This window comes from Lemur catta, chromosome 10, assembly GCF_020740605.2.
Source record: "Lemur catta isolate mLemCat1 chromosome 10, mLemCat1.pri, whole genome shotgun sequence".
NCBI lineage: Eukaryota > Metazoa > Chordata > Mammalia > Primates > Lemuridae > Lemur > Lemur catta.
In genome coordinates, this window is record NC_059137.1 from 88,105,971 (window position 1) to 88,115,324 (window position 9,354).

A 9,354-nucleotide genomic window follows, 5' to 3' on the forward strand; every position below is an offset into this window, starting at 1 on the left:
ATACACTCAGGAGTGGAATTCCTGGGTTATATGGTAATTTTTTGTGTCACATTTTTGAGGAACGTAAAACTGTTTCCTGTTGTGGCTGTACCATTTTACATTTCCACCAGTCATTCTAGTGTATAAGTGGTATTTTGTTATGTTTTTTATTTTCATTTCCCTAATGACTTATTATATTGAGCACATTGTCATGTACTTATTGGTAATTTCTGTATCTTTTTTCAAGAAATGTCTATTCAAGTCCTTTGTCCTTTTATAATTGGATGGCTTTACGTCTTTTTTTTCAAAAACAAACAAAAACTTTTGTAAAAGTCCTTTACATATTTTGGATACTATACCCTTATCAGATACATTTTCAACTGTTTCTACCATTCTGTATGCTGTCTTTTCTGTTTTTTTTTTTAATAGTGGCAACTTGTATTTATTACAGTTATATACAGCCCTGTCTTATATTCTGAAATCTATACATGATCACACAGATGAACATGAGCCACCTGGTGGGAAGGACAGAGGCGGCTGTCGGTCGGAAGGGCCCCCGTGCCTGGCTTGTCAAGGGACTAGCTGAGCTGGCAAATGGGGGCGTGCACAAGTGCAGAGTGGTTTTTGTCTGGGAGGACAGTCAGACATGTCTGGGGCTGGGGACAGGTGCCCCAGGGCTGTGGGGACTGGCCGGACTGGTCAGGGGCCAGGGGTGGGGCGGCAGACTCCGAGGAGCCAGGAGGCTGGTGAGGATACTAGCTCTGGCCGGGCACAGTGTCAGTAATCAAGACACGCAGCAAACACACCCTGGACAGGACATCTGTCCGGAGAGGGGCTGGCGGGCAGGCGAAAGGGGGCTGGCGGACAGAGCTGCGACGACCCACACCACCGCTGGGCCGCAATGCAGCTGAGGACAGTTCTAGCCCCCACCTGTGCTCCAGGCCGGCCTCCCAGGGCCAGAGGAGGTGGCGGGGCAGTGGCACGCCACTGTCATGGGGGAGGGGCAGGTGGGGACCCTAGTCCTGCTCATTCTCGTTGCTGGCCCCTTGGGGTCGCCGCAGCTTCTCCACCTGCTTGTTTATCTGCCCATACCCACCCCTGCAGTCCTCCCTCTGCACCCCCAGGCAGTCCTTCTCATCCACGTGGCTCATGTTGTCGTCCTCTTCCTCCTCGACCTCATTCTTCTCCTCCTCGCCATGCACCTCCAGCCTTACCTGGCTCTTGATGTTTATTACCCCCTCCCTCCTCCTGGGGGCCCAGCAGGTGGTAGGAGACCATGGAGCCCTCAGGGCTGTGGCCCTCCTTCCCTGCGAGGATGGCGTAGACTCGTTGCTGACCGGCTAAGTGTTGCTGCTGCTGTGGTGGTTCACGGCCACAGGGCTGGAGGGCGAGGGTGACTTGACTAGGATCTGCCAGGGGGGATCTTTGGGGCCAAGGGGGAATGGAGGGAACTGCCTCCGATTTAAAAGAAGCGCTTTCAAGGAGTTAATTTCTGACTGTAGTTCATTGATATTCTGTGACTCTAGGATCCAGTTCATAGATGTAGTGGCCTTGGTGGCTCTAGGATCCAGTTCGTAGATGTAGTGGCCTTGGTGGCAGTCAGCTAATAAGCAAGCTCCTGGACCTGCTGCTGCTGCTGAATCAGCAGCTCCTGGACAGAAGCAAGGGTGGTCTGTAACTGAGTCACTGTCTGGGCCATGCTGCCACTCACTCGGAGAGACTCGCCTCCATCTGCTCCAGCTGCTTCCTGTCCTCTGGGCTGCCCAGGATGAGGGGGGAGCAGGTACTTCTTGTAGAGCTGGTAAAAGCCAAATGCGATCCCTGCCATGATGATGGCCAAGGCACCATAATCTCGCCATCAGTAACCTGTAGGGCTATTTGGCTGAGAAATGAGGTGAGGGGGCTGGACAGGAACCACCTGTGTGGCTGGGCCCAAGGACCAAGGCTCATGGGCTGCAGTGCCCGACTGCTGGAAAGCCTAATCAGTCTCTTCATCTGTCAGCCCTTTCTTCTTAAGGAATGCTCTCCTGGTCGCAAGTGGGCTCTGGCAGACCTGGGAATTCTGCAGAAACTTCATTGCTGTGGCAATCAGCAGCCCTCGAGGCAGCACATTTTCACTTCCCAGAGCAGAGCTTGGCCTGTCTCCTCAAGCAGGGGCCCTCACAGCTCCAGGCTAGGAGCTTCCCAAGGATCCTGTCACCCTTCCTAACAAGCTCAAGTGAGACTGGTGGCACTGGTAGCTTGGAAGCAGGGCCCCAGATCCCGGGCTCCGGAATGTGGTCAAAGAGCTGTTTCTTGATAATACCCTTTGATGCACAGAAGTTTTCAATTTTGATAAAGTTCAATTATTTTGTTGTTGCTTGTGCTTTTAGTGTCATATCCAAGAATCCGTAGCCAAATCCATGGTTATAAATATACATCCTGAGAGTTTTATATGTTAAGTTTAGAGTTTTGACCTACTTTGAGTTAATTTTTGTATATAGTGTGAGGGAGGGGTTTGACTTTTTTATTTTGCATTTCAGTATCCAAATATCCCAGCATCATTTGTTGAAAAGACTGTCCTATCCCCACTGAACGATCTTGCTACCCTTGTGAAAAATCAACTGACCATATGGTATGAAGGTTTATTTCTGGATTGGTTATTCTGTTCCATTGGTATGTATGTCTGTCTTGAGGCCATTACAAGGTTGTGATTACTATAGTGTTGTAGTTAGTTTTGAAACCAGGAAGTACAAATCCTCCAACTTTTTCAAGATTCTTGTGGCTATTTTGGGCCTCTAACAATTTCATATTTTGGGGGTCAGCATTTTCCAGTTCTGCAAAAAGATCCTAGGGATTTTGATAGGAATTATAATGAGTCTGTAGCTTGCTTGGGATAGTATAGCCATCTGAATGATATTAAGTTTTCCAAGCTATGAAAACAGGATTTCTTTCCACTTATTAGGTCTTAAATTTTGTTTTTCAGCAATGGTTTGTAATTTTCAGTTTACAAGTCTGGCACTTCCTTGGTTAAATTTATTATTAAGTATTTTATTGTTTCAGATGCTATTGTAGATGTAATTGTTTTTCTAAGCTTCATTTTGGGATTTTTTCATTGCTAAAGTATATAAATAACAACTGATTTCTTTATCAGATCTAGTATCCTGCAACTTTGCAGGATTAATTCATTAATTAATTAGCTCTAATAGTTTTTATGGGGTGTGGGTGGGTGTGAACTCTTTAGGATTTTCTGTGTATAAGATCATATCATTTGCAAACAGAGATAATTTTACTTCTTTCTTTCTAATTTGGATGTCTTCCATTTTATTTCTTGCCTAACTACTCTGGTTAGAACTTCCAGTACAATGTTGACTAGATAAGGAAAAAGGAAGCATCCTTGTCTTGTACTTGATACTAGGGAAAAGCTTTCATTCTTTTACCACTGAGTATGTTAACTGAGAGTTTTTCATAAATAATTTTTATCATATTTCAAAAGTTCCCATCTATTCCTAGATTGTTTAGTATTAATTATCCTGAAAGAGTGTTAGCTTTTATCAAATGCTTTTTCTACTTCAATAGAAGTGATCATGTGTTTTCCCTTCTTTTTGTTATTATGGTGCATTACATAGATTGATTTTCATATGTTCAATCATCCCCGAAATAAAATCCCAGTTGGTCTTGATGGATAATACTCTTACTAAGCTGGTGGGTTTTGTTTGCTAGTATCTTTTTGAGTATTTTGGCATCAATACACATGAGGGATAGTAGTCTATAGTTTTCTTGTGTCTTTATCTGCCTTTGATATCAGAGTAATGCTGGCTTCACAGCATAAAGTAGGACGTGTTCCCTCTTCTTCTATTTTTTAGAAGAGTTTGAGGATTGGTGACAATTCTTTAAATGGTTGAATTCATCAGTGAAACCATCCTGTCTTGGGCTTTTCTTTTGATTGCTGATAAAATACTTTTCCGTGCAATAGGTCCATTCAAATTTCCTATTTCTTCCTAAGTTTTGGTCGTTTGTGTGTTTCTAGGAAGTTATACAATTCATCTAGTTATCTACTTTGTTGGTGTACAGTTATTCATGGTATTATCTTAAATTCTTATTTCTGAAAGGTTCATAGTAAAGTTCCCACATTCATTTGTGATTTTAGTAATTTGGGTCTTCTCTTTTCATATTGGACCTAGCTAAAGGTTTGACAATTTGTGGGGTTCAGGTTTCTCTTATGTTTCTGCCTCCTTAGGGTGTAAAGTCAGAGTGTGGATTTGGAATCTTGCTTCTTTTTTATTGTAGTTATGTTTATAGGTATAAATTTCCCCCTGGGCAGTGCTTTTGCTGCTTCTCTTAAGTTTTGGTATGTTGTGTTTTCATTTTCATTTGTCTAAAAGTATTTTCTCATTTTGTCTATAATTCTTCCCTCACTCATTTGTTATTTAAGAGTGTATTCTTTAATTTCTACATATCTGTGAAATTTCCAGTTTTCCTTCTGTAATTGATCTCTAGTTTCATTCCATTATACAAAGATAATTTGTATGATTTTTTTTTTTTTTTGAGACAGAGTCTCATTCTGTCACCCTGGGTAGAGTGCAGTGGCATCATCGTAGCTCACTGCAACCTCAAATTCCTGGGCTCAAACAATCCTCTTGCCTCAGCTTCCTGAGTAGTTGGGACTATAGGCGTGTACCACATGCCTGGCTAATTTTTCTATTTTTAGTAGAGACTGAGTCTCACTCTTGCTCAGGCTGGTCTCCAACTCCTGAGCTCAAGCAATCCTCCTACCTTGGCCTCCCAGAGTGCTAGGCTTACAGGTATGAGCCACTGCACCTGGCCCTTTGTATGATTCTAATTCTTAAATTTTTTAAATTTCTTGAGACTTGTTTTGTGAACTAATGCTCCTATGCATTTGAGAAAAATGTGTATTTTGCTGTTGTTGGGTGGAGTCTTCTGTATATGTTAGTTAGTTTGATGGTGTTGTTCAAGTCCTCTATTTCCTCATTGATCTGTCTCATTGTTTTATCCATTATCGAAAGCAGAGTACAGATATTCCCTGATTTACACTGGTTCAACTTAACATTTTTTCAACTTTAAAGGGGTGCAGAAGTGATATGCGTTGAGCACAGTCTTCAACTTATGATGGGGCTAAAGCCAGATAAACCCATCATAAGTTGAAAATATAAATAGAAAACATACTTCTGACTCATGATATTTTCAACTTATGATGGGTTTATTGGGACATAACCTCAATGTAAGTTGAGGGGCATCTGTAAGTGAGGTCTCCAACTGTTATTGTAGAATAGTCCATTTCTTACTTCAATTCTATGAGTTTCTGCTTCATATAATTTGAGACTGTTGTTAGGTGCTTATTTCTATATTTTCTTGATTCATTAGCCCTTTTAGCAATGTGTAATGTCCATCTTTGTTTCTTGTAACAAGTGTTGACTTAAAGTCTATGTTGTCTGATGTCGGAATAGTCAATGCAGCATTCTTTTGGTTACTATTGCATGGAATATCTTTTTCCATCCTTTTACTTTCACCCTATTTGTGTGTTTGGATATGAGTGTCTTGTAGACACATGTAGTTGGATGATGATATTATCCATTCTGCCAATCTCTGCCTTTTAATTGGATAGTTTGATACATTTACAATTAAAGATATTATTGGCAAAGAAGGACTTACATCATTTTTTCTATATGCCTATATATATTTTGTTCTTCAGTTACTCCATTCCTGCCTTCTTTTGTAAGTGACTAATTGATTTCTAGTATACCATGTGTTTCTCTTCTCATTTTGTTTGTGTATATATATATATATTTTTTCAGAATATTACAGGGCTATAAACACTTTGGTCACATAAATTGCTTTTGCACCACCCGAGTCAGAGCTACAAGTGTGCCCATCCCCCAGATAGTGCACACCACATTTATTAAGAGTGAATTTACCCCCCTCCTACCTGCCCAATCCCTGATGAATGTAGCTTCCATATGTGCACATAAGTGTTGATAGATTAGTACCAATTTAATGGTGAGTACATGTGGTGTTTGTTTTTCCGTCTTATGATACTTCATTTAGAAGAATGGGCTCCAGCTCCATCCAGAATAATACCAGAGGTAATTCACTATTTTTATGGCTGAGTAGTACTCCATTTTAGGGGTTTTTTTTTGTGTGTGCTTATCCTGAGGATTACAATAAAAAAACTTGATTTTTTAAAAGTCTGAATTAATGACAACATAGTAATAACTAAAACTCTGCGTCTTTACAGCTCCCCACCCTCTCTTATGTTAGTATTGTCACAAATTACATCTTTATACATCATATGCCCATTAACATAGCTTTATAATTATTGTTTTATACATTTTTCTCTTATTAATAAATCACATTTTAAAAGAGGAGTTACAAGCCCAAAATGCAGTAATACTGGCTTTTAAAAATTTCCCTACCTTTACTATTGTTCGTATGGCTTCAGGTTACTGTCTAGAGACCTTTCATTTCAGCCTGAAGGATTCCTGTAACAATTCTATTTTTTTTTTTTCCCAAACCAAATTTTTATTTGCTGGCTGAGGTATACCTTTTCAGTTTTTTAAATCTCTGACAGGAAAAACAGAGATCATTTTAGAATTTTTATAATAGCTGGTTTATTAGAATTAAATGCCTCTCAAAATGATTTAAATTCTTGGTCTGATATTATGAATAATCTATACAGAAAATCCTTAAAATTGGCTTGAGTTAAGCCAGATATAAGCCTGGATCTCTTTTGCCAACCAACTATTCTTTGCTTACAAATATATAAATTACTTTAATAATATGATATTCTTAGTTTAGTAATTTATTAATATTATTATAAGTTTATTCAATATGAACATTTTTAGCTCTGCTTGATTAGATGAAACAGGCACACATGCTTTAGCTGAGAAATTCCATTTTCTGGTTCCATGTGAAGCAACATCTAAAGCAGAAGAGAGGAGAAACAGTTATATTTTCAAAAATAGTTAAGCCAGACTTTCTTGGAGATACTTCACTTTTAATTTTCAGCCTAGCCCTCTTTTTGATAGGGCTAGCCATTAATACTGACCAGTTTAGCTTTCCTGACTGTTAACAACTATCCCACAATGAACCTGCCTTCACACTGCAGACATTGTGGTGATCCTTTAACATATACATATTCTAAAATATATGCTCAAAGTAAAAATCTCCAAATTCACAAGACTGTGAAATATAAAACACAAACAAAGAAACAAACAAACATGCTTTAGATTGTACAGGCTAGAAATAAGAGAAGATTCATATTTGGTAATAAAGGTAAAAGCCATACTTGCTCTAAATATTTAAGAAAGACCTAGGAATCCCAGAAGGTCCTGGGGCTCAATTATCCTTTTCCATTTGCAGAGAAGCAGTAGCCAGGGCTACTGCTATGACTGGCTGGTCAATTCCATGGCGAGTTTCTTCTGTTCACATTCTGTGACCAAATGGTCTCAAGCATTCTTGTCAGTAAGAAGTTCTAGCAAAAATTGCCATAGTTGGATTTGGCCATTGTTTCTTGTTCTGTTCCCAGGTGAGCTTTTATCTTCTCCTGGGATCCTTAGAGCTCTTTGTACTTTAGCCGCCTTTGCACTACTATTTATAACTTTAATGGTACTTGGTATAGCAGACTGCACTGATGCTGGAATAATTTGCACAGGTTGATCAATTGTAACTATTTTATTCATCTGTTGTTCTTGGCTTGCCAATACACATTTTTGAAGAAGCTCAGATGGCTCCAAAGAATTTCTCCCCAAGGGACCTGCTGAAAAAGTCTTCTTGGTTGAGACTACATAATATTCTTCCAGAAATGTTGAGTGTGGTGAGGTCTATATTGGTCATGCTGAATTCTTTCATTATCCAAACCACCTAATGCAGGACTTGGTCTGTTGGACCACTGTATGGGATCATAAGGTATCTCAAAGCATTCCTCTTCTTTCCTATAACCTTCTAGTGTAGCAGCCCATCTTGTCACTTATTCTGAGGTTTCATCTGAAATGGTTGTGATGTATTTTGTGCCACCAAGAGTTATGACTTGAGCTTCTTAACGAGATATGCTTCTGATTCAGAAGTGGTGGGCATCTGGATCAATAACTACTTCAACAGTGCCTGCAAGTTTAACAATTTCAATGATGTTTAGCTTTGGCTCGATTCCTTGGTAAGAAATTACCCATATACTAAGCTGTACACTTCCATCTGTCTTTACTCTTTGGTCAAATAAGCTGCATTCTTGATCCAGCTAGATATCTTGCAGGCAAATTTCATGATCATCCAAAGAATACTATAATTTTGGTTCTAGTAGTTTCTTTAAATTGCCTATTGGTTCACTGATGTCTATGGCCTAGCCTACACATTCAACTAGGGCATATTCTGTGATACTTTCTTCCGTGCACTCTGATTTTTCTGTTCCATCAATCTCAATTTCTATTAGCTCCTCTGCTTCTCTTTTAGTCATGGTTGAAGTGTTTCAAAAGACCAGTCCTGCTCTAGAATCGGCCCTGTCGCCCCCACCCGCACTCTAGAGCTGGCTGAGAGTGGCAGTGGCCAGGGCTCCATGTGCAGCATCTCTCCGGGTAAGACCTGCAGCTCCCACAACTCAAAGTGTCCTTTAACAATTCTTGTTAAGCAGTCCTACTAGTGATGAACTTCTTCAGTTTTTCTTTATTTGGAAATGTCTTAATTTCTCCTTTATTTAAAAAAATTGTGGTAAAATACATATAACATAAAAACTTATCATTTTAACTATTTTAAGAGTACAAGACAGGGGCATTAAGTACGTACGTATTACTATGATACCATCACCACCATCTATCTACACATTTTTAATTTTACAAAACCATTAACTATTAAATCATTAAATAATAATTCCCCATTCTCTCCACCCCCCCCCCACCCCAAGCTCCTGGCAACCACCACTCTACTTTCGTTCTGTATGAATTTGACTACCTCATATAAATAATCACCTCATATACATGAAAACATACAGTATCTGTCCTTTTGTGACTGGATTATTTCATATAACATAATGTTCTCAAGGTTTACCCATGTTGTAGCATTTGTCAAAATCTCCCTCATTTTTCAGGCTGAATCATATTCCATCGTATGTATAGTCCACATTTTATTTATCCATCTATCCTCAATGGACACTTGAGCTGCTTCCACCTTTTGGCTATAGTGAATGATTCTATGATCATGAGTGTACAAATATCTCTCTAAGTCCCTGCTTCAATTTTTTGGGGGGACAGATACTGAGAAGTGGAATTGTAGGACATGGTAATCCTATTTTTAATATTTTGAGGAACCACCATACTGTTTTCTATACCTGCTATACCATTTTACATTGTAACCAACATTGCACTAGGGTTCCAATTTCTCCATAGCCTC

General features: G+C 39.6%; 2 pseudogenes; both read right to left on the minus strand.

Moving 5' to 3' along the window:
- Positions 1–995: 995 nt before the first annotated feature.
- LOC123645729 lies at positions 996–5,636 on the minus strand (annotated as a pseudogene).
- Positions 5,637–7,424: 1,788 nt separating this feature from the next.
- Positions 7,425–8,425, minus strand: LOC123645872 (annotated as a pseudogene).
- Between the last annotated feature and the right edge of the window lie 929 nt (positions 8,426–9,354).